At 42.1% G+C, this 25,740-nt stretch overlaps 1 long non-coding RNA gene across 1 annotated transcript; it reads right to left on the bottom strand.

Moving 5' to 3' along the window:
• Positions 1-15,509: 15,509 nt before the first annotated feature.
• LOC115832494 lies at positions 15,510-16,096 on the bottom strand. Its single transcript, XR_004028010.1, has 2 exons — positions 15,991-16,096; positions 15,510-15,754 (listed from the first exon to the last, which is right to left on the bottom strand). It is a non-coding gene; the product is annotated as an uncharacterized LOC115832494 (long non-coding RNA).
• Between the last annotated feature and the right edge of the window lie 9,644 nt (positions 16,097-25,740).

The raw sequence follows: 25,740 nt of genomic DNA, 5'->3' as shown, positions 1-25,740 counted from the left end.
TTTCTTGTAAGGCAGGTCTGGCGGTAATGAAGTTGCTCAGCATTTATTTATCTGAAAAGGATCTTATTTCTTCTTTTCTGAGGAAGCTTAGTTTGATTGGATATAAAGTTCTTGGTTGAAGATTTCTTTTCTTTAAGAATGTTGAGGCTGGGCGTGGTGGCTCACGCCTGTAATCCCAGCACTTTGAGAGGCCGAGGCAGGTGGATCACGAGATCAGGAGTTCGAGATCAGCCTGACCAACGTGGTGAAACCCCGTCTCTACTAAAAATACAAAAAAAAATTAGTCAGGCGTGATGGCACATGTCTGTAATCCCAGCTACTCAGGAGGTTGAGGCAGGAGAATCGCTTCAATCCCGGAGGTGGAGGTTGCAGTGAGCCGAGATCGTGCCACTGCACTCCAGCCTGGGCGAGAAAGCAAGACTCCATCTCAAAAAAAAAAAAAAGGAATGTTGAATATAGGTCCATAATCTCTTCTGGCTTATAGGGTTTCTGCTGAGAGGTCCACTGTTAGCCTGATGGGGTTCCCTTTGTAGGTGACCTGCCCTTTCTCTCTAAGCTGCCTTTAACATTCTTTCTTTCATCCTGACCTTGGAAAATCTGATGATTTTGTGTCTTGGGGATGATCTTCTTGTGTAGAATCTTACAATGGTTCTCTGTATTTCCTGAATTTGACTGTTGGGCTCTCTGGCAAGGTTGAGGAAGTTTTCATGGACTATATTCTGAAATATCATTTCTAAGTTGTTTGCTTCCTCCCCGTTCCTTTCAGGAATTCCAGTGATTTGTAGATTTGGCTTCTTTTCATAATCCTATATTCCTTAGAGGTTTTGTTCATTCCTTTTAATTATTTTTTTCTTTATTTTTGTCTGACTGTCTTATTTCAGAGATCCAGTCTTCAACTTGTGAGATTCTTTCCTCAGCTCGGCAAAGTGTACATTTTCACATATTTATCTAACACATGGAGTTCTTGTGAGCATTTTTATATTCTAACACAAGTTCTTGAAACAAAATAGGTCATTATTCTATGTATTCAGCTTAACTTAAATATAAGGATTTATAACTGTAAACTAATCACTCTATATGAACAATTTTAAAACCATATAATTTTGAGCTGTAATTTAAGAAAACATTCGTGTATGCAGTCCTGTCTTCTAAACAAATACAGGTTCCCTCCCTTAAGTCCTGTCATATTTGAGTCTAAAGCCGTAGATAAAGGTTAGTATCAACATTCCTATGGTAGAGGGTTGAGCTGGTATTTTTATGCTCCAGGTCACAGCTCTGTTCACAGCTATTAAATTTCGCAAGTTGAATGTATGTTAAGTGTAGGAGTTTCTGGATACTAAATATGATCCAACATCCTCTGTGAAAATAGAGTATGATGGATGATCAGGAGATCTAAATAGATAGATGATAGATCCATAGATGATTAATGGATGGATATATGGATGGATGAAAAGATAGACAGATAGAGATGATAGATGATAGATAGATAGATAGATAGATAGATAGATAGATAGATAGACAGACAGATAGACAGATAGACAGACAGACAGATGGATAACCTAGGACTAACTGTGGGAGGAAAACCAGGTATACTTGCATTTCTGTAAAAGTGACTTGTTTGTTTATTTTCTCCTGAGGGATCTTCTAATTCATGCACCTGATCAAGTATCTCCTTTCTGCTACTGGAAAGCACAGAACGATATCTAATCTCACTTCTGTAAAGTGTTAAGCACATAGGCTGCATTTTGGGTGCTGACTTCACTCCTGGATGACATTATTTTATTATTTGTTCACATCTTACGTGTGATTTTTCATTTTATTTAGCCCAGTGTTTATGTTTGTAAACCGTAATTTTAAAAAAGGGAAAGGGATTGGGAGGAGAAAGCAGAAATGCTGGCAAATGAAGGGAGGCCACCACCAGCCACACACAGGACTTCTCTGGGTCCCTGTCCTTCTTTCCCAAGGCCTCCATTTTGCAAATGAGGTAACCAAGGCACACAGAGGATGACGAGCTGCCCAAGGGCATGCAGCCTAGTAAATCTTGAATCTGGATTTCGCCCAGGCTGGCTGACACTAGCAGTCACGATCAGGTTGCGGTCACCATGCCTTCGTCTCTCCCCAGACATCAGGGTCATCTCAAGACCCCGCTCAGGCAGCTGCCTCATTCTCAATATCATCTCTCACCATGACCTTTGTACCTGTTGGCTGTGGTGAGACATGCTGGGCCCACTGGCCATTTCTGGACTTCCTTACCTTCCTTCAGTCACTTCCTGTCTGCAAATGCTCTTCCTTTGACAAACTTTTTCATCCTTCAAACCCCAGCTGAAGAACTGCTTTCTCAAGTGTTCCCTGGGACTTGGTAGGTTTTCTCATCTTTGCTGAGTCAGTGAATGGGGGGATAGGCATTTTCAACAGGAGGCTGCGTGCTGTGTGCTGGGAACAGCCTCTCCCCGGCTGCAAAGCTCTAAAGATGCACTGAAGACGAAGTGCTCAGCCCCCAGGGCACCCGGAAAGCCGGGGTATGGGGTCCCTTGGGGTGTATGAGAAGCTGCATTCACATGTCAGGAGACCTTTCACTGTCATCAACTAGCAGGTCCCAGGTGTTGAAGTTTGCACGGAGACAGGGTCCAGTGAACTTGTATTTCCCCGTATCTCAGAGGTGTGTGCTCCCTGGTTGGCCGGCATAGCAGGGGCCCACCCTGGAATGGCTGCGGGAGCTGGCTCTTGTACTGCACCTTCATCTGCTCTGCTGCTTCAGCCGTATGCCATTTTTCATGGCAAAAAAAGTCCCATTTCCCCTCTATCTACAGAACTGCTGGGCTTAGGGGTAGATCCCCCAGTTGTGATAATTCTCTGCCACAGAGGCCTGAAGAGACAGAGGCTTCCCCATCCTTTCTGCTGCTGTTTCTGCTGAAGAAGAGCTCAGTCCCTTCCCTCCAATGCCGCCAAGGGCTGAACAGAATCCCCTCAGCTCTCCTAGATAGTAAAGTTCAGGTCTTACTTGCTAGAGAGCAGGGGAGGTGGGTGGGGAGCACAGGTGGGACCCTCCTACTGTGCACAATACAGCACTAAGCACAGACCCCGCTGACCACTGGAGCTGGCAGCAGTATTTGCCATTGGAGGAATAATGGTAGATAGCAGGCTGGGTGAGAAATGGATATGCAGTTGTCAACTCTGCAGAGCACATGCACTGAAATAGTCTTAATAGGACATTGAAATAGTTACGGAGACCCATGAAGACAGGATGGCAGCTACTTCGCAGGTGAGTTGTTGAGGTGAGAAGAGGTGGAGGGGCCCAGGGTCAAACGCAAGTCAGGGAGAGTCGGAGCCTGCTCTTGGGAGTGACAAGACACCTGTGCCTTTACCCTCAGGACACGTTTGCAGGCATGTCCCCATCTTTCCAGAGAACGCAATGGTGAGACAGAAGAATGACCTTTTCTGGGATAGGGGCTGAGGAGCCCTAGCCTCCTCTCCCCAGGCAGAATGCATGACTACCAAGGATTCTGCCAGTAGGCGCCACAACAGAGACTTCCAGGCCAGTTTCTTTCCCACTTGGCAGGGAACCACCCAGAATGGAAAAAGAATTCAAACTTCAATTTAGAGTGTTGTGACTAGCATTTTACAGATGAAAGCACAATGAAAAAGTCCTAGGAAACTGAGTAGCCCCTTTGCCTATGTTTGTAGGGAAAAACACTAATATTTACTAAATCCTTTCAAACATAAGACTGTGGTGTTTGTCTTCAGTGGCTTCATTTACATATTCATTAATTGGGATTTCTTTTCACAGAACTGAGATTATTTATTATCCAAGTGAATAAATATTACAGCTCAAAGCATTTAATCACATGGTAATTGCATCCAGCTGATGGATGGTTGTTTTCTTTGTTTATACCCAATGCTGTGCTTGGGGCAGGCGTTGTTTAGGAAGCCTCTTTATTGTTTGAATTGAAGGACATGGAAAGCAGGGAAAAGAGCAGAGGTGTGGGGCAAAGCATGCCTGGGATCCATGAGCTCCTGCCTTTGGGAATGCCGACACACCGGAGAACTTTTCTGGGCCTCACATCACACATAATACGTCAGTAATCTCAGTCGCAGAGGGCTGTTGTAAGAGAAACCTAAGGATGCATACAGAATGTCAGGGTCGGGCCCAGTGGCTCACGCCTGTAATCCCAGCACTTTGGGAGGCTGAGGTAGGTGGATCACCTGAGGTCAGGAGTTCCAGACCAGCCTGGCCAACATGGTGAAACCCCATCTCAATTAAAAATACAAAAATTAGCCGGGTGTGGTGGCGTGAACCTGTAGTCCCGGCTACTCAGGAGGCTGAGACAGGAAAATCACTTGAATCCGGGAGGCAGAGCTTACAGTGAGCTGATATCACACCACTGCACTCCAGCCTGGGCAACAGAGCGAGAGTCCGTCTCAAAAAAAAAAAAAAAATCAGTAGCTACCCTGCAAATGAGGATGCGTGGCTTTTCTAACTAGGGTAGGATTCCGCATGTGCAGATTGTGGGTTCAGTGTGTTCATGGCCTAGCTCTGTTATTCCCAACACTGCTTTTGTGGAGCAGGGTCCAGTCATGATCCCCTTTTACAGAGATGGACACTGACTTTCCTAAGATCCCACAACCAGTTTTGGGCTGAGCTGGGAGTTGAACCTGGCAATGTGGACCCAGAGTCTGAGCTCTTTGCCTCTCCAGGATCACATGCAAATAAGGGGTCTGGGCAAGTGTGAGGCTGTCCCCTGCAGCCTGCCCAAGATGACACAGTAGGAGGCAGGGTCAGAGAACGAGGGTGGACCCAAGTCTCTGGGCACTGGGGAAAGAGGGTCCCAGAGGGGTACAGGAAAGTGAGGAGGGGGCAGCAGAGGTGAGGGAGAGAAGGCAGGGTCTTCTCAGGGTCCCCCAAGACCCCATTGAAGGAGCTTCTGGGATCTCCTTGTGCTCTGTGAAGAGGTCCCTCCTTCCAAATCCTTTTTCACCAGCACTGACTGCTAGGCCAGCGCTGGATCCAGGGTGTCCAGTTGGAAGCTATTTCAAGAGTTGTCTTTGATACATTAGAGATGAGGTCTGGAAACTTCCAGAAGAGGCAAAGGCCTTACCCAACATGACAGGTTCTGAGATATTTTCTTTGGCATGCAGTACTTAGCAGTTGATCCAAACTTATCATCATTCATTCCTAACAATTCCAAAAAGTGCACCAAGTATAGAGATGACATTGAACCTGGGCAGCCAGAGGGCTCTATGAAAAAGCTATTTCCATTGAAATAGGCTCTTTACCATAGAAACTGCATGAGGTCACTTGGAACAGAAATAGAACTGTTTTCACCTTATTTGTTCCAGAATAAAGTGTCTTTTAGGCATTTCTGTCGATTTTTAGATGAATAAAAAAAGCTCTGCTGTTATGTATAAAGATAAAAAGCATAGAAAGTCCTCACTATGCTTATGTACCTTAATGATCTTCCCAAAGAAAATTGTGAATCTTTTTTTTTTTGCCGATGAAGTATAATGACTAAATATCAAGGAAAAATAAGATTCATGATGTACAGCCTGAAAAACAACATATTTGGTGAAAAGAAAATCTGTAAACCTATAAGCCAAATAATTTGTTTCACATGATTATGGATATCTTGTCTGTGTCTTTTCCCAAGGATATTTCATTTTTTTATAAAGAATTGGAGAGAAAAACTATTTTTAACAATATGTTTATCATAAAAGTAATAACTATTCCTTTAAGGAAGACTGGAAGAATAGAGTATACAAGACAAATTAAGGGCCAGGCGCAGTGGCTCACACCTGGGAGGCCGAGACGGGTGGATCATCTGAGGTTGGGAGTTCAAGACCAGCCTGACCAACATGGAGAAACCCCATCTCTACTAAAAAATACAAAATTAGCTGGGTGTGGTGGCATGTGCCTGTAATCCCAGCTATTCAGGAGGCTGAGGCAGGAGAATCACTTGAACCTGGGAGGTGGAGGTTGCAGTGAGCTGAGATTGTACCACTGCACTCCAGCTTGGGCAATAGTGAGACACTGTCACAAAAAAAAAAAAAAAGGAAAGACAAATTAAAAACCAGCCCAAACTCTGCAATGTATTGTTGACTCCAGCTGTGATTTTGATGTCTCTCCTTCCACTCTTCATTCTATGTTTCTAGCAAAGTGTAAAAATGTAGCTAATATTTTGCTTTTTTTCTTAAGTTTATATTCTTAATATTGATATTCTCTTTATTCTGTTTTTAAGCAAAATTATAATAATTGTATGTGAAACAAAATTAAAATATTGTTATATTGTAATAATTTGTAAAGTTTGTGCTTTTCTCCACATGACATTAACATATACATTCATTTCCACGTCATCAAGTTGGCTGTAACCCCTGACTTCCATCATTAATATTTGGTGTAAAATCTTCAAGTGTCTGTCCATACATGGATGTACTAGTTGACTCTTGAACATCACAGGGGTTAGGGGTGCTGATCCTGTGCAGTTGAACATTTGAGTATAACTTTTGACCCCCCAAAAAGCCTAATTACTAATAGTCTATTGCTAACTAGAATTCTTACCAATAACATACAAGGTCAATTAACACATATTTTGCATGTTTTAGATATTATATACCGTATTCTTAAAGTAAGCTAGAGAAAAGAAAATGTGGTTAAGACAATCATAAGGAAGAGAAAATACACTCACAATTTATTAAGTGGAAGTGGATCATCCTAAAGGTCTTCATTCTCATCGTCTGCACGTGGAGTAGGCTGGGGAGGGGGACGCGGAGGAGGGGCAGTTCTTGCTTTCTCAGGGGTGGCAGAGACGGAAGAAAATCCATGCATGAACCTACCTGCACAGTTCAAACCCGTGTTGTTCAAGGGTCAGCTGCACAGGGAAGTGCATTGCTATTTTACTTAATGTTGGAGGGGAACTGTTTCCTCAGCTGACTCCCCACCAGCACAATTCCTGTAACGTTTGCATGGAATCCCATTACTGGGACTTCTTCCAGTTTTTCACTATTTTAGCAGTGAGGTGGTGACCAGTTTCGTCTCCATGACTGACTACCTTTTAGAATAATTTTCTAGAAGCCTTTCAGCTGGGCCAGAGGACATGTGGCCATATTGCTCTCTAAAAGGCTTAAACCAAATTGCCTTCTCCCAGTCAGAGAATAGTGAAGTCCACTTCTCTGTTTTGCCAACCAAAAGATTCATTCATCTTTTTTCATTTTTTACCTAGTATTTTGGAAATGATCATCTTAATTGCTTTAAATTTCAATTCTTTGATAAAGGAAACATTTTTCATGTGTTTATTTTTCCCTTGTATTTTACCTTTGCCATCAAGTAGTTTGCCTTTTAAAGAATTTGTATATATGTATCTTTGCCTTCATGATTCATAAATGGTTTTGATATATGAATATCAAACCTTTGCCATTTATTTTGGTGCAATTCTTCCTACTCAGTTATTCGCCTTTAAACTTGATTATGGTGTTTCTAGATAGGCAAAAATGTATAATTTATGTAGAAAATCATTTTCTCTATGGTTTTTGCCTGAGGTTTTGTTTTGAGAGGTTTTTGTCACCCTCGGATATCATAAAGTCAGCTAAGTCTTCTGTAGTTTTGTATTAATCCCTTTAATTATTTAAGATACATTTAATGTACTTTTAGATAAACAAAGACAGAGTTTGTAGGTCTAGTGTGAAACTAGAACATTTTTTGGGAAATAGTGAGTTTTCCTGGTAGCCTCCTTTACCTGTTCATTTCAAGTATCACATTTCTCTACTATTTCTGTGGGAAATGGATTCCTGACAGCATCACAAAGCTGATGTGAACCCACGGGCACTGAGACGTGCTTTCTGGTCACATGTGACCCTGCACGCTCCTCTTTTCTAGGGGAGGAGTTAAAGAAAGTCAGGGACTCTGGGCAGATCTGATTTTTCCTTTGCCCCCGATATGCTGGGTGGCTGTGAGTGAGTGCTCTAGCTTTTCTCAGGTCCAGTCTCCTCATCTACAACAATGAGAGGCAGGACATGAGATATTTCTATTACCTTTGGCTTGAAAGACCCAAGATGCTGGACCTAAGAGGCAAGAGGAGCCCAGGAGCGGGCTGGAGGCCTTGGGGAGCTGGTGGAGGATCGTCAGCTCGTGAGTCAGTGCTGTGGCGGGTACCCAAACCAGTAGCTGCAAAGGCTGGTGTGAACTTCTGTTGAGAGGATGCGTTGACGGAGGAGCCCGGGTGACTCACTGTGCGCGGCTTGCACCCACCTGAGTGTTTGCATGCTTCCCGCCATCGTTTTTCTATGAAAGGGTCTCAAACACAGGCCCTGCTGGCCACATTCTGCCCCAAGAAGTTTTAATTGTTCTGCAGATAAAAAAGTTGGTCCATATGGTGGGGATTTTTTGGGTTCAATTTGTCATGAAATTTGTTGCAAGGTTAAAAATCACAAAAATCTCAATTTTGTGTTTCTCTTTAAAACTGGCAAAGTTCAGTAGACACAGAGCCACGTTCCCCTACAGCCACAGTTGTTGATGAGTGAGACATGAGCTGTTCGTTCCCTGCAGTCCCCACCACCCTCTACTGTTTCCCAGCACTGCGTATTCAGTTGCCAAGGATCATCATTTATGGGCCGTTTCTCTTGCAGTAAAGGGGGAAGAAAATATTTCTTATATCCTTCTTGTGCCCTATACAAAATGCAAACATAAAAAAGCTAGAAGACTATAGGTTCCAGGAAGAACAATAAGAGTAAACCAATTGACGTATAAAAGTGAAAAAGAATTTGGTATGTTTACTTTACAAACAAAGCATATTTGTGTAGAAGGAATTCAGTTAAGACATTGTCATTAATATAAAACAAATACAGCAATAAGGTCTATGATCCATATAAGGAAGAGATGCATGGTGGAAAATTTAACAAACTATAAAAAAGAACACTTCCTTAGACTTTGTTTTTTAAGAAGAAATTTCAATAACTAATGTGACTGAGAAATACACTCATGATTGAAATGTAAAACAATTGCCCAGACATAAGGGCAAGTTCATAAAAGAGAGTCTTATCAGTGCAGTAGAAATCGTGTGTTCTGAATAGAGAGAAGTATTTGGAAATGTAAACCTAACTAGAAACCCTGCTGTTCCGTCTGTGTACACACAGCTAAGAATGCAAAGGACAAGTTATAAGAAAAAGTGGATCATTTGTAGCATTATTTTTTGTAATGATGAGAGTCCAGATGTAAATAATGCTCTCCAATAAGCCCTATGTGTTCAGGTGTCAGTGAGAATATTTGCAAATACTTTTGAATCTGTTGTGCAAGGAAGATCAGATCTTCGAGCAGTGACTTAGTTTGAAATATTGAGATAAGGCTTAAAGTTTAACACAGACTAGTTAAAATTTACATAAGTGACCACACGTTAGGCTCCTCCAATAACTGCTTTAAATGCTGGGTAACTAGCCAATCCAACAAGTTCAATACAAAATGACAATACCTTCTCCAACAAGGAACTTGGGTTGTCCACTGTGGCATGTCCTAGAAAATGCTTTGTGCTAAACAGAGAAAGTAGACATGTGCCATGGACACGTAGTTAACTCGGCAAACTTCACACATGCCTGTGCTGAGCCCACTGGCCACTCGACATCAGGATTGTGGAATTAGATGTGCAATGTCCCTGTTGGCTATGCTACAGGAAAGTCAGGTGCTTTCGCCTTGGCATGGTGCCAAAAAGATGTTTTAAATTTAAAAGGTAACATTTTTCAGTGAAAAATTTCTGTCCTTAATAGATAATTTGGGATCAAGACTCAGCTTTTTCATAAATTCAACAATCCATCTCACACCTGGAATCTTTTTCCTCTGCTCAGGCATTAGCCACTTGTTACACAATTTTGTGATTCAGTTCATATATTGCAAAATTGTCTTTGAAAAACTCACTTAGAATAATATGGCTGATGTATTAGTCCATTCTTGCACTGCTATAAAAAAATACCTAAGACTGGTAATTTACAAAGAAAAGAGGTTTAATTGGCTCACGATTCTGCAGGCTGTACAGGGAGAGTGGCTGGGGAGGCCTCAGGAAACTTATAATCATGGAAGAAGGTGAAGAGGAAGCAGGTATGTCCTCACATGGCCAAAACTGGAGGAAGAAGAGAGAGGCGGGAGGTGCCACACACTTTTAAACAACCAAATCTTACAAGCACTCACTCACTATCATAAGAGCAGCACTGAGGGAAAAATCCACCCCCAAGATCTAATCACCTCCCACGAGGCTCCACCTCCAACACTGGGAAGTACAATTGGACGTGAGATTTGGGAACTCTGATGACCCATTTTCCTTTGCTCTGCCTGAATGATAGCCTCCAAATTCTGGCATTGAAAGTTGAAGTCCCAAAAAGATTTTCTGATTTAAAACTTTATGAAAACAATCTGACATTGTTCAGTTTGCCTTCCTCTTTATACGGCAGTGGGAATGAAAAGCTATGAATAGAAGTCATTGAACTGTTACTCCATTTTAGCATAGAAAACTAAAGGATACCTTAGAGTCCTAAAGGATTACCTTGAAATACCAGAGTTCTGCCATTATATTGGCAGACAGCCATCCTGCAAAGGTTACCCCTGTGTTTGGAAGGCCCACACTTGTAATCAGCAATGCTGAACACAAGGCCTGTTGTTGATAATTCAGAATAGTGGATACCCTGCTCCCCGTTTCCCCAATGGTAACATCTCACCTTAGAATAGTACAATTGTTAAAATTAACGAACCACATTACTATTAACTAAAGTTCACACTTTATTCAGAGTTCCCCAGTCTTTGCCCTAATGTCCTTTTTCTGTTCTAGGATCCCGCATGACATTGAGTTGACATGCTTCCATGAGATCTTCTGAGCTATGGCAACATCTCACCTTCCTTGTCTGTTTTCTTTTGATTCCTTTTGATGGCTTTGTCAGTTTTGAGTAGTATTGTTTAGGTATTTTGTAGAGTGTCCTTTAATTGGGGTTTGTCTGGAGTTTTTCTCTTGATTAGACTGGGGTTACGTGCTTTTGGGAGGAAGGCCACAGACATAAGGTGCTATCCTCATCACATCATGTCAAAGTTACATACTATCAACATGACTTACTACTGCTGACCTTGATCATCTGGCTGAGGTCGTGTTTGTCTACTATAAAGTGACTATTCCCCATCCCTGAACCCCCTGCCATTCTGTCCCCTTTGGAAAGAAGTCACTATCTGCAGCCAGCACTTTTAGAGTGGGGACGTAGGCTTCACCTTCTGGAGGATGAAGCATCTACTGAAATTGTTTGGAATTCTTTATATAGGAGATTTGCCTTTCCTGTCTCATTTATTTTGATTCAATGATTTATTTGTGTCAATATGGACACATGATATTTATTTTGCACTTTGGGTTATAATCCCATATTATGTGATTTTTGTTGCTCAGATTCTTCAGCTTGTACAGTTGGGAGCTCTTACAGTTGGCTCCTGTAACTTTTGACAGAACCCCATTGTTCATTTGTTTTTACTTTTTAAAATTTTTTGAGCACTACCTTACTTTAGGCCACTACAAGATGTTCCAGGCTTATTTTGTGTATTTTCGTCAAATTGGCCTGACATGGTTAGGCTTTGTGTCCCCAACCAAATCTCATCTTGAATTTTAATCCCCAGGCATTGAAGTAGAGACCCGGTGGGAGGTGATTGGATCATAGAGGTGGTTTCTCCCATGCTGTTCTTGTGACAGTGAATGAGTTCTCATGAGAGCTGATGGTTTTATAAGGCAGTTTACCCTGCTGCTGCTAGCTGTCTCTTTACTGCCGCCATGTGAAGAAGATCTTTGCTTCCCCTTTGCCTTCTGCTATGATTGTAAGTTTCCTGAGGCCTGCCCAGCCATGTGGAACTGCAAATCAATTAAACCTCTTTCCTTTATAAATCACCCAGTCTTGGGTATTTATTTATAGCAATGTGAGAATGGACTAATACACAGCCATTTCTCTAAGGAGTCCGGGTTCCTTTTATTGGAAAGTGATATTAGAAACCAAGATTTGGGCTCTAGGTGTATGGCTTACACTTTAAAATTATGATTTTAAATTTCTATCTAATGTTCTTTACCAGGTATCATAATTTATTTAAACATGTTGAGTCTTTTCCATTTTTTTACTGTTATGAACTATGACCAATGCATCCCATAAGCAGGTATAATGGAGAAATTTTAGAAGGATCAACTACAATCCTTTATTTCACAATAATAACCTCTAAAAGGTGTTGTTTAGTCACCTTCAGTCATAGAAACCAGTGTGTGAAAATGGACATTGGATCCTTCTGGCTATAAATGAGCTCTGCAGCTCCACCCATTGTTCTCCAACACAGCCAGAAAGGCCACCCACTGTGGGGTGGGAGGGAGATTACGAGCAGGCTGTCGGCTGCGTCTGGTTTGCAGCTCCCACAGGGCACCTCGCCACCTTTGTTTTTTCTCCCCAATCATAGGATAGAGTCATATTTCCTCATTTCGGAGCAAGGAACTCATCAGTTATCCTCGAGGTCTCTGGGCACCTAGAGCTTGCCTCCCAACTTGCCTCACGTTCACTTTTAAATATTTTATTTAAAGCTGTCCTGAAAGATCCAACTGTGTAGGCCTCCATTTATAGAGTCCCATGTATGGTACCAGTGGCAGGATTGTGGGTGGGAAAACCAACCAACCAACCAACCAGCCGGCAACCAAACAACCATCAGATTAAACTGAGTTTTGGTCTCTGACAGACTTGAGGTGGAAGTTACAGTTTTATAGCTCTATCTTTCTTGGAAGTGATCCATTCTTACAGAGCTGGGAATATTTAGCAATGCATATGAAAATAATTTATATGTTGCAAACATGACTTTTTTTTTCTGCTTTCCTTTTTTCTTTTACTCCCTGTCTTTTTTTTTTTTTAACTTTCTTTTCCTTAGCTTATCAGAGGACATAGAATGAGAAGCATGTTTCTCTAGGGAATTCTCGGACTTTGGAGATAAGATGTCTCAAAGGTCTGTTATGGCTGTAGAAGTCTGGCTCAAGTCTCTTCTATCTAAATCCCTCCTAATAAAATCACCCCTAGCAAAGGCAACTCTGAGACCTGGTTATAAGGAATACCTGCAAGAATCATTAAAAAAATGTTTCTAGAAATCTGGAGTTATTATACCAGACATTAAAATTTGACCCCATTTTTCCTTTTTTCTTTCTTTCTTTTCAGGTTGTGACATTAATGATGCTTATAGAAATAATAAGTTAATCTTTTAACCTTTTGGTTTTCTACAAGATACGGAGATTCACAGTTGTCTGCTACGTGGGCTTATGATGATAAATAAGACCATAAATGCAGTGCCAACACATGGCCTGGCATACAGATTTTTTCAGCTTTTCTTTTTCTAGGCAATAGTATTTTTAAAAGATTTTTAAAATTTTAATTTCTTAGTTGACAAATAATAATTGTGCGTATTCATGGGGGTACATCATGATTTTTAGGTGCATGTAATGTATAGTGATCAAATCAGGGTAATTAGCATATACATCATATCAAACATTTATAAACTCATTGTGTTGATAACATTTGATATCCTCCTTCTAGCTATTTGAAACTGTATAGTATTTTATTGTTAACTATAGCCATCCTATAGTGGTATAGAACACTAGAACTTATTCCTCCTGTCTAGCTTTAATTTTTTCATCCTTTAACAACTCTAAAAAAATACAAGTTGGAAAGTTTGAAAAATCAACATGGAATAGACAACATTCTGCTTGCATGATTACAATCTGAAACATTCTTCATTGATTTACACATTTGGTTGCTGGGTGTCTTTTGTTCTGCTTGCATTCCTAAAATAGCCTCATAAAATAGTACTCCAAAGCAAGACTCCGTCTTACAGGATGCATTACATACTTTGAATCAGAGACCATGATAACCAGAGTCCATGGGTCCAAGAATTAATCGCCATCCTAGCAACCTGGGATTCTGAGGGCTTGGGGATCTTAGACAGCTGTGCAGGAGCACTTGCCCCCCCATCAAGGGACACAGCAATGACTCTACTGAACTAGAAGCAGAGACTCCACATGGCCATTGTGGGGTCCTAGAGGCCACTGGACAAAGAGTCACAAAAGGAATAAGTCTATAGCTCGGGCGGTTGATCCTGGTGACCCAGGGGAAACTGGGTTTCTGCTGCACAACAGAGGGAGGGAGGAACCTGTCAGGAGCAACGAGTGCCCCTTAGTACTTGCACGTAAGAACTAATCAACAGTAAAGTTTAGTAGAAAACTAGAGAAACTAAAGAAAAGGCAGGATGACCAAGGACATAACCCCCTTGTAAAGAATTGGAGCAGCCAAGGTCTGGCTTAGGGCAAGGGGAATATGGAAGAGCGAGAGAAGGAAGCCATAGATCCTAACATGGCTCCACGCCAAATTACAGAAACAAGGATTATAGAACTCTGCAAATGTTCTATTTGCTTATGACAGATAAGTATTTTTTTCTACATGGTAACCATGTTCATCGCTTTTCCTATTTTTATTTTATGTACACGTGGTTAGAAATTCATTTTATAATGTATGCAAAAAACATAAGTTAGACTACGACTGAATTTGAGGAGTAATTAATATAGCCTATCACCAATATAATGACCTTGAGAACTATGTGTCTCCTCATTTGAGGGAAAGGCTAGGAATTTCTTCATTTTTGTCCTCTTCAGTTTGGGGAAATGTCTCTCCTTCAATTTGAAGGAAAAAGGCCCATTTCTAGCAAGTTCTGCTGTTGTAACACCACAGCACTTGCAGAAATTCCCTGCCACCCACTGAGTTATGGCTGTGCCCTCTCGGCGTGTCTGAATCCTTTCAGCCCTGGAAGTGAGGGCCCTTCCATGAGCATCCATCTCAGCTCCAGGGACGGAGAGTGGCGGCTCCCTCTATCTGCTGCTCTGTATTCTTTAGAGTCCACTTCTCACTAGCCAATCCCTTGTTACTCCAGTTCTACATTTTACTTATTAATTCTTTATACTCAACTTTCCCCGTTTAAGTTACTGTGTGGTTTCTGCTTCCTGCTTGAACTGCAACTGATACGGACCATAATCATCTGAGAAGAAAAACATACATACAAGCTTAAAAATTATAAAAATTAACACTGCCTTGAATAAACAACACTACTCACAATATTGGAAGTTGAAACACAATCTTCATTGCTTTATACACTTGATTCCTGGGTGTATTTTGTTCTGCTGCTAATTCTAAAAGAGCTTCATAAGATATTACTTAAAGGCAGTTAGGGTGCCCCATTCTCCCCAGTGTTGATCAGCTTAATGCATAAAATCCTTCTGTTTCAGGAAAACGTAGTCAACCAGATCCCTGAAATGCTTGCCAGCCTAAGCCAGCTCAAGCTGCAAACCATCTGGGCCTCAGGACAGTTTAAAATGGGGATGTGGAGGGTGGAATGTTTCTGAATCGAATGCATGCGTGTTTGTGAATTCCTTATGTCTCATTTTCTGACCTCAAAGTGTAATCTTAAATGAGAAAAACAAAAAACAAAAAAACCCCAGAACTTCAAAAGAAAATTGCTTTTTAATTTCTTGGTGGAATGGCAGGAAGAGCAGAGTCCGCACAGCTGTACCGGATGCAGGATCGGAAAATCACTTCTCTTCATGATATCAGACTGGTCAGCACAGCAGCCAGCCCTGCCAAGGTTCGGGTCTTCCCGCTCCGGGGCAGCCAGACTGGGTATAGCTGTCTGATTTTGATTTCTGAGGGTTGTTTTTTTCTCAGTAAGCCTGGCTTCACTTTCCTCCATCTGTTGAATAAAATATTATCTGGATTACTTAAAAATTTTTTTTTAAGGTAGCTGCATTTCTTGTTGAAGAAACAGATTTTGAATTTATGTGCCTGAATCACCCTTGAGACCTTTCCACACCCTCGTGATCAGCTAAAAGCCCCTTCTACATCTGCGCATGTGGATCTGGGGCCAGAAAGCACTTAGATGTGTGCATGCTGTGTCTGTTCAGGAGCTTGTGTACCTGGGGAACTCACTGAGAGTAAAGAGCTGTCACCCTCTCAGGCGGTGTCCACAAAGCTGCAAATCCATGTGCTTTCCTGTAACATTGTCATTCTTCCAAAGGAGCCTGGAATTTGCCTGGAAAAAAAGAGGGTGTGGTGTGCAAGGAGGAAAATATTATTTTCACTGGTGACTAACTCACCGTGTGATCTTGGGACGCTGCCTCCCTGCTCTGGGCCCAGCTTCCACAACAGTGAAGGGCTGGAGTTCCTTCCAGCTAAAGAATGGTACTGCCTGAAGCTTCCTCCTACATTTGTCTTGAAGAACCCACTCTAGAGAGGCTGTGGTAGCAGCAAGCTGTGGATTTCCCCTGCCTAGTGTATGCATAGCTACTCAGTATATAAAAACACTGCCTTCTATCTGGCCGTTAGAATAACGATAACCAAGTTTTTCAAAGGATGATCCACAGAATGCAAGTCCCACAAAACAGGCTGAAAAAATGGAGGGTTTTGGGATCAAGGCTTGGGAGGTGAAGCTGGCAGGAGGTACCAGCCGGTCTGGGAAAGGAGGGCAGTTGGCTGCTCAGAAGTGAATCTAGCCTGGGCTGGGAGGGAGAACGGTGGAAGTGGGTCACTGCCATCCCCACATGTCCACTGGGCATTCAGAGTGTTTGCCAGAAGACCCTCCTGGGCCTCATCCCTCAGCCTCTAAGTGGACGTCTTGGAAGGGCACCAGCCTTGTAAGGAGATGGCAAGACCAAACCCCTGGGGAACCCCTCACAATCTGGCCTGATCCTGCCATTTTCCAAAAAAGAAACAGGTTACACAAGGTTGTTGGGGGAGTTGTGTCCTGATTCCTGGTCACGTGGGGCAAGACTGCCTCTCCAACCCTCACCTTAGTCTTACTCCCACTTGCTCTGCCTCTGGTCACAGCTTCTTGCAAGCTCTAGATCCAAACAAATGGGGAAAACCAAAGGTGCTTGGAGACGCGTGGTACAGTGGGGATGGTTTGGTTCATGTCAACAAAGCACCTGTCACATGGAGGCTCCATGCCTGGGCTTTGGGCTTGTTAGCTGAGTGACCAGGGGCCATCACTTGCCTTCTCAAATCTTAGCCTTGTCTTTGTAAAATGGTGATCATACTCCCTTTCTCGTTGTCTTATGAAGGTTAACGAAGACAATGCACATGGGACTGAATGAAGGACCTTAAAAAGCTGTTTTTAACTGACAATAACACTTGAATGTTGATTGATAGACTTAACCACTGTGTACTGAGCACTCACTTAAGACAAGGGAGACAGAGCAGTGAACAAGCAGGATGGAAAACTCACCCACAAAATTCTCACATCCTAGTGACACAAGCTACAAAATGAAGATATTCAAGATCCATGAACGATGGGCATGATTTCTAAAGGTTTTTCAGAGGCTATAAATTTAGAACTGGCTCTAGAACTAAAATTGAGGATCACAGGATGCTGGAACCCTCACTATCCATTTGTAACTGTATGGGCGTCTTTCCTAGTGGGTTACACGCTTACCTCTTAAAATTCATAAGGATGGGTAGAGAGGTTTTTTTCAGATGGAAAAACATTCTGAACTCCTTTGTGTGCAGTCTATTCATTACTATATTTTATCATACAAGAACCTGCTGGGTTTTTTGTTTGGATGTTTAGAAACATAAACCGATATTTAAGGCCAATGTAGATTTAAACTAAATCTAAGAATTTTATTCTTATACTTTCTGGTGCTCCCGGTCTAATGAATGGTTTTGGATGTGGGAGGAAAAGAAATCCCTGCATTGTTAACAAAAGAGACACAACAGACAAATACCAAAGTGACTCACCAGCACACTGCAAATGTGAGTGGCCAGCTTCCCCCACTCCATCTGGGATTGTCAGGGGCTTTGACAACATTCAGCACTTTATGATAACTTCATATATGGGCTAATCTTTCCGTTAAAAAAATGGACTCAAGAATACAATTGGTTTGAAATTTCTTTGGAAGAAAAAAGCCAACACATCTTGTTTGGTGTTTGGACCTTAGAACTAAGAGCTATTTTCTGGCCTTAGTGTTTCCTGGAAATCTTTTTGTAAAAATGACACGGCAACCCCTGCTTAAACACGTAACATTTATACATTGTTCATCCCGAACCAAGTAATGGCTGAGTTGCTTTAAAAAAAATAATAAATGTAATGGTGGATACCTTGGAAACAAATAAACAAGATATCTATCCATTAAAAAAACTAAATTAGGATAACAGAATAAATCGTTTCCAGTACATTTAGTTCTTGAGAAGCAGAGTACTAGTACCTGACATTTGACTGTAACAATCAATGAGCTGTTGAAATGACTATTTAAGACAGTATATTCCCAAAGATTACCTTTCATTCAAGGGAGTCTAGTTTTGGTGTGAGTTTCCAGTGTAGTAGGTTCAAAGATTGTTTACTCTCTTCTAGTGGTTTGTGCCCAGTGAGAACTTCGGTAATGTCTGTGGGTTTCACTTCCTAGAAGGAACACCCCTAAGGAATTCTGCCTAGTCCCACGTAGATTTTTTTTTTTTTCTTGAACTATTTAATCATCCCAGTCAATTTGTAATTTGGGGAAAAATAAAGGAATTTGAGCTATTATTCAGAATTGTGTTGCTGAATTTTTGGTTTGCTGGTAATTTAAATGGTGATTTAGATAAACAGAATTCCATGATGAAACTTATCCAGAGGACAGGGAAATAATGATTATAGCTAACATCTGTGGATCACTTAACAAGTAGCAAGCTTGTTCTGTACTTCCATTAAATTCTCATGACAACCCTATGACTTGGAGACCCAACTTTTCTGTGGTTACAGTGCCCTTAGGATCTCAGGAAATTTTCCCTGTGGCCCCAGGTCAAAAGAAATACCAGTTTTCAATAGTTAGGTCCAACCAACCCAAGAGTTGCAGTATTGCAATAGACATCATGATTATGTCAAAACTTCATGCAGTATCTGATAGACATCTCCATGTTTCCTCCTGGAGATTTAAAATGTGCATTGGTGCCCTTGTGAGTTTGTTGTGGCATCCTGGGGTGCCTTGGCACACAGCTTGGGAACATGGCCTCATGAGGTAAGTCTTATCAGTATCCCAGTTTGACATATGGGAAAACTGAGTATAAGAAGGCCTAGGTACTCAGTCAAGATTACCCAGCTGGCAAGAAGGGGTGGAGCAGGGAGTCAAACCTCCGGTGGGTGATTCCAGAATGCACCCTTCAGCCTCTGTGCTCCTCATCCCCAAGCCTGTTACTATGGGGAGAATTTCAGGATTCCAAAGCCTGAATGGCATAAGTAGAAAGAAGAATTTGGGATGCATATCAAGGGGGTCTGATGCAAAAAGATGATCTAGAACTAATTCATTCATTTTTCTTTCCCTTTTTTCCACTCATTTATTCATTTCATTCATTCAAAAAGCACACGTTGCCAGGCACTGAGCCATGCCCCATGGAGCTCAGTCTACTGGGGAAGATGGAGAGAGATGACTGATCAGAGCTGGGATGGAGTGTTCCTCAGGTGCGCAGAACACAAAGCAGGCTCTGTCTTGGGGCAGGGGGCAGAGGGGCATGCCGGTTTATGAGCAGCAAGGACAGAACCAGTCATACCAAGCAAAGCCAGAAGGGAACAGACCATCTGCCTGGAAACTGTGACGCAGCCCTGCCAAGGCTGTACTTGTATTTCACGACCAAACTACCCATGCCCTGCTGACTCATTCACATTGTCTCACCTTCATCAGATGGCTACAATTACACACTCATTAAATTCAAACTTGCATGATATGCACAGTCTGCAAGAGATACAATTCCTTTAATACGATGGTGATGGAATTTATACTTGACTCCATATGGTATTTAAAAATAGAAATTCAATGCCTTAGCAACTTTTACTTATGTTTATGTGTGTGCATTTTTTCCCTTTTAAAACCAATAAGTCATGTACAGCTCCACCCTTTGATCAAATAATGCATGACTTTTCCTTGTTGCCAGAATCACATTTTCCTCCTCCAAGGCTATATTTCACAAATGCAGCATTCAGCTGGCATTCATTGAGCACCTACTTGTAAGGTGATTCAGAAACTCATTTCTCCACTGAAGTCTCAGTCTGACAGAGGAGAACAAAAAGGACCTACAGATTCAGGGCACCTGCTGGAGGGTATGGAATTGAGCAGGGTCTTTAGGAATAAATTAGGGCAGGAAGCAGAAGAGGGAGCAGGATCCAGCCAGGAGGAGCACCGTGTGCAAGCTCTAGGGCCTGAGATAGCACAACCCTCAAGCAAGCCATAGCCACCAGGTCATGAAACAGCAAGCAGCTGGGGATGGCTGGACTGGAGGAGCCAGCTAGGGAGTGTTTGGAGATGAGGCTGAGGCAGGCAGGGATGCAATTATCAGGAGCTGGTTTCCTTTGGTGGGAAATTGGCATTTTTTGAAGCCACTGAAGGATTTCAGTAAACAAGGGTGGTAATCTTGGTGACCTAGTCCATCAAATGAGCCAGATATGCAAAGTCAGACCTGAGTATAAATTGTACCATTTAAACTAATTTTTTATACCCCTTGCTATTCTCCGTTTTCAATGAACAAATATTGACTAGGCTTTGATTGTATGTCAGGTGCCATGCTGGGAGCCATCTCCGAGGACAGTCTTCTTTCTGGTCAGCAAGGCTCGAGGGTCCCTAATGATAATCAATAGAGTCCCATTTGTCCTGCTCTCCCTCTGCATCCACTTCTACCACACTGACAAGTAGAAAGAAAGGAAAGTCAACAACCTCAGGATGCTGGCGACGTCATGCAACCCCTTGATGAGTTTTTCCAAGCTGAAGACAGTGAGTTCTGTTTGCCTCAGTTGACAGGAGCTGAACCGTCATCTCACATAACTACATGTCCCTGTCCTTTGGCTTAAAAAAAAGTTAGTCTGTTGTGTGTATTTTCAAACATTTAACAGGGCATAAGAAGGTTTTCCTGTTTCCTAAGAAAGGCCCCAGAGACTATCTCTTCATGCCACCAGACTCAGGTGGATATGCACTTCTGTTCTCTGACACAGTGCTGACCTGCCCTTTTTCCTTGATATTAGCCCATTCAAAATCCAGGTGAGAGAACTGTGAGGTAACTGTGTGTGTGTGTGTGTGTGTACGTGTGTGTGTGTTTGTGTGCATTACAGAGTCTGTGTTAGAGAGAAAAAACATTCTAGGGATATTTATTTCCCACTTTGGGTATACACCACACTGCTTCATTTCTTTGCTCTAATTGCTCTGGTTCTGGGCATCGGGAATTCTTTAGGTTGACTCCTGTGCTCTTTTGACATATTCCCGTCAATATGATTCTTCCTTATTTTTGAGCATTTTCTTATTTCTGGCACTACAAGATGCTCCAGGCTTGTCTTGTATATTTTCTTGCCAGTCCTGGAATCATCCATTTCTCTAAGGAGTCTTAGTACCTTTCACTAGAGAATGGTATTATACACAAAGATCTGAGTACTAGGTGTGCTGATTGCTACCCTGAGTGTCATTTCTTTTAGGTCCTCTCAGCTGACACAGCAAGGACATATATGTGTGCATGCTAATCTATGTAAGTATACCTATCAATAAATAGTTCTATATGTAAATATCTATACTAAGATAACATGTGTTCATATTGATGTCTCCAACTCTAGTCTGTTACCACAGGCATCACTGTTGCCTCTCTCCCTTGCTTAACTGTGCATTCCCACTCCAACAGTGAGATACCTTGTTCCTGCCATTTGCCATCCATTTACTTAATTGTTCAGTTTCAATATACATGGATAGCAGTATTAGAATTGTTAACTTGTGTTTCTTGGTAAAGAACTTTATCAACTAGAGCAATGGTCCCCAACCTTTTTGGCACCTGGGACCAGTTTCATGGAAGGTAACTTTTCCACAAACCAGGGGAGAGGGGATCATTTCAGGATGATTCAAGTGCATTACATGTATTTTTATTATTATTACAGTGTAATACGTAATGAAATAATTATACAACACACCATAACGTGGAATTAATGGAAGGCCTGAGCTTGTTTTCCTGCAACTAACGGTCCCATCTGGGGGAGAAAGTGACAGATAATCAGGCATTAGATTCTCATAGAGTGCACCACCTAGAACTCTTGCGTGGCCAGTCGTGGTAGGGTTCCTGTTTCTGTAAGAATCTAATGCATTGCTGATCTGACCGGAGGCAGAGCTTAGGCGGTGATGTGAGCAATGGAGAGCAGCTGGAAATACAGAGATGAAACTTCACTTGCTCACCTGCTGCTCACCTTCTGCTGTGAACCCCGGTTCCTAACAGGCCATGGACCATTACTGGTCCAGGGCCTGGGGTTTGGGGACCCTTGAAGTAGAGTACAGTCTTATGTAAGGTTCCTTTTACCTTTAGTCTTATGTACTCTACTCATTTCCAAAGTTACTTAGGTCAGCACCTCTTGACCTACCAGCTTCAGTGAGGTTGTTTCATATGTTAGCAATGCATTTAGATTTTTTTGGTTGGTCAGCATTTCTTTCTGAGATTTCTCAACCTCCTAAATACTTTTTAAAAATTTATGTACATTAAGACTCACTTTTTGTGCTGTAAAATTTATGTATTTTTACGAATGCAGCATACTGTAAAACCACCACTACTGTATTATACAAAATAGTATTACTGCCCTAAACATTCCCTGTGCTTCACTTATTCATTCTTTCCTCCTTCTCCTCCTTCTCCTCCCTTGGTAATTACTGATCATTTTACTGTGTTGATAGTTTTGCCTTTTCCATAATGTCCATCACGATGGTTAATGTTATGTGTTAACTTAACTGGACCACAGAGTTCCCAGACATTTAGTCCAACATGATTCTGGGTGTGTCTGTGAGGGTGTTTCAGGATGAGATTATCTTTTTTTTTTTTTTTTTGGGGGGTGGTGGGGGAATGGAGTCTCACTCTGTCACCCAGGCTGGAGTGCAGTAGCGCAATCTCAGCTCACTGCAACCTCTGCTGCTAGGGTTCAAGTGATTCTCCTGCCTCAGCCTCCCAAGTAGCTGGGATTACAGGCACCTGCCACCGTAGCTGGCTAATTTTTGTAGTTTTAGTAGAGATGGAGTTTGACCATCTTGGCCAGGCTGGTCTTGAACTCCTGACTTCATGATCCACCCGCCTCAGCCTCCTAAAGTGCTGGGATTATAGGCATGAGCCACCGCACCCAGCTGAGATTATCTTTTGAATCTCTAGACAGTAAAGCAGATTGCCCTCCCTATTGTGGGCCTCATCCAATCAATGAATCCTAAGTAGAACAACAGGATGTGTGAGAAAAAGACTCCTTCTGCCTGACTGTTGAGCTGAGACATCAATCTTCTCAGGTCTTTGGACTAGGATTGGAACTACACCACTGGCTCTCCTGGGTCTCCAGTTTACCTAATGCAGATCTTGGGACTTCTCAGCCTCCATAATCACATGAGTCAGTTCCTTACAATAAATCTAATCTAATCTAATGTCTACATACCCATGCATCCTGAATAATACAGATCTTTGTCCTGACAGTGATTCTAGAGAAACAGAATTTTAAGGATGAGTTTTCTAAAGCTGTAAATAACTTTTTTTTTACAGTAGTAAAGAGAACATTGACTGTCCATGGTAAGATCTGGCAATACAGATACACTAAATATCACTATAGCATACTCCTAATCAACTACTTATATAAAGCAAGGATACTGATGACCAAGAATATGATACATTGGAAACTTTTTGGCAAACTAACAAAAATAATGAGATTAGCTGGTTGCTTCTAATGTCATTGGACAAGGTGGGAAAAGAAAGAGATCAGATCAGGTATTTGAATTTCCAGAAAAATGATCTAAAAGCTTCTGTGTGTGCCCTAAAGGAGACCCGTATCTCCTGTAGCTGCAGGGCTGATATTGCTGAAAATTAAACCCAGAACCTCATATTGTGATGGGCTGAATTATTTAATACAATGCAAGTTGAACTCCCAGTCTTGTAGATGTCCACTGTTAAAGTGAAGGTATTGATTGGGAAGGAATAGGGCTCTGAAAGTTGGAATGGGGATGTGTAGGAGGACCCTGATAAGGCTGGAGACATTGAGCCTCTAAGTTCAGATGAGTTTTTTTTTTTTTTTTTGCCTTTGAAAGAGGCCTCCCCCCACCTAGTGGGAGCAGCTTTCCCACTCCCATCTGAGAGGCTTAACACTGCTTTGCCTGAGGAAACTGTAATGACCTCCCCTGAGGCAACTGCCATACAAGACTGAGTCCCCTCAGGACCCACCCCCACCACCCCTCTTTGCTCCTAGACTTCTAACTAGATTCAAGTCCTGGCAAGCCCCTGAAGGTGGGAACAAAGTATGCACACTTTGTAGCATAGGCGTGCTACATTAAAAACAAAACAAGACAAAACAACAACAACAAAAAATCCCTTGAATTTTCTAATTTATACAGACAGAAATCCAAAAAAATATGTACAGGAAAGAATACTAAGAGTGTGAGATAATGGTGGAAGGAACATAAGGTTTGACCAGGCCTAATATATTGATATGGTCTCACTACACAGAGATTCTGCATTTAATGTTGGAGCTATGGGAGCTAGAGTTCTAACAGTTTGCTTTCAGCAGGCAAAGCTAGCAATATACCTTTACTGTTTTATCTCCGGGGTCTATCAACTCTTTAGCCCTATGTCATAGTTCACAGAGATCCTGATTGTCTTTCCCTTCCACAAGATGAGTCACACTGGTCCATTACATTGATGACATTATGCTAATTGGACCTAGTGAGAGAGAAACACCAATGACTCTGATATTTGTGTGTCAGAGGTTGGGAAATGCATCTGACAAAAGTTCAGGGGCCTTCTACCTCAGCGAAATTTCTAGGAGTTCAGTGGTGTGGAACATGTGACAATATCTCCTCTAAAGTGAAAGACAAGTTGTTGCATCTGGCCCCTCTTACAACAAAGACAGAGACACAACACCTGGTAGACCATTTTGGATTTTGGAGGTAATGTAGTCCTCATTTGGGTGGGTTACTGCAGCCCACTTACCAAGTCACTGAAAAAGGCCCAGAACAAGAGACAGCTCTGCAACAAGTCCAGGCGGCCATGCAAGTTGCTGTGCCATTTGGGCCTTATGATCCAGCAGATCCAATGGTGCTTGAAGTGTCAGTGGCAGATAGGGATGCTGTGTGGAGCCTCTGACAACCTCTAGAGGTGAATCACAGCACAGGACCTTAGGGTTTAGAGCAAAACCTTGCCATCCTCCATGGATAACTCTTCTCCTGTTTAGAAATAGTTCTTCCCTGCTACTGGGCCTTTGTAGAGACTAAATGCTTAACCATGGGCCACCAAGTTACCATAAGACCTGAGCTGCCCATCATGAATTGGGTGCTATCTGAGCCACCACGCCATAAAATTGAATGTTCACAGAAGCAGTCATCAAATGGAAGTGTTATACACAACATCAGACCTGAGAAGGCTCTGAAGGCATAAGTAAGTTGCATGAAGAAGTTGTCCAAATGCTCATAGTCCCTCTCTTATTTCACCATCTTCTGTTTCCTAGCCAACACCTATAGCCTCATGGGGAATTTTCTACACTCAGTTGATAGAGGAAGAGAAGACTACCGCCTGGTTTACAGATGGTTCTTCCTCTGAAAGTGGACAACTCCAGGACTACAGCCCCTTTCTGGAGAATTCTTAAAGAATAATGGTGAAGGACAATCCTCCCAGTGGGCAGAACTATGAGCAGTGGACTGGTCTATCACTTTGCTTGGAAGGAGAAATGGCCAGATG

Source organism: Nomascus leucogenys, chromosome 22a (assembly GCF_006542625.1).
Source record: "Nomascus leucogenys isolate Asia chromosome 22a, Asia_NLE_v1, whole genome shotgun sequence".
Lineage (NCBI taxonomy): Eukaryota > Metazoa > Chordata > Mammalia > Primates > Hylobatidae > Nomascus > Nomascus leucogenys.
The sequence above is the reverse complement of the archived record's forward strand: the minus strand, read 5'-3'. Positions and strand labels throughout refer to the sequence as shown.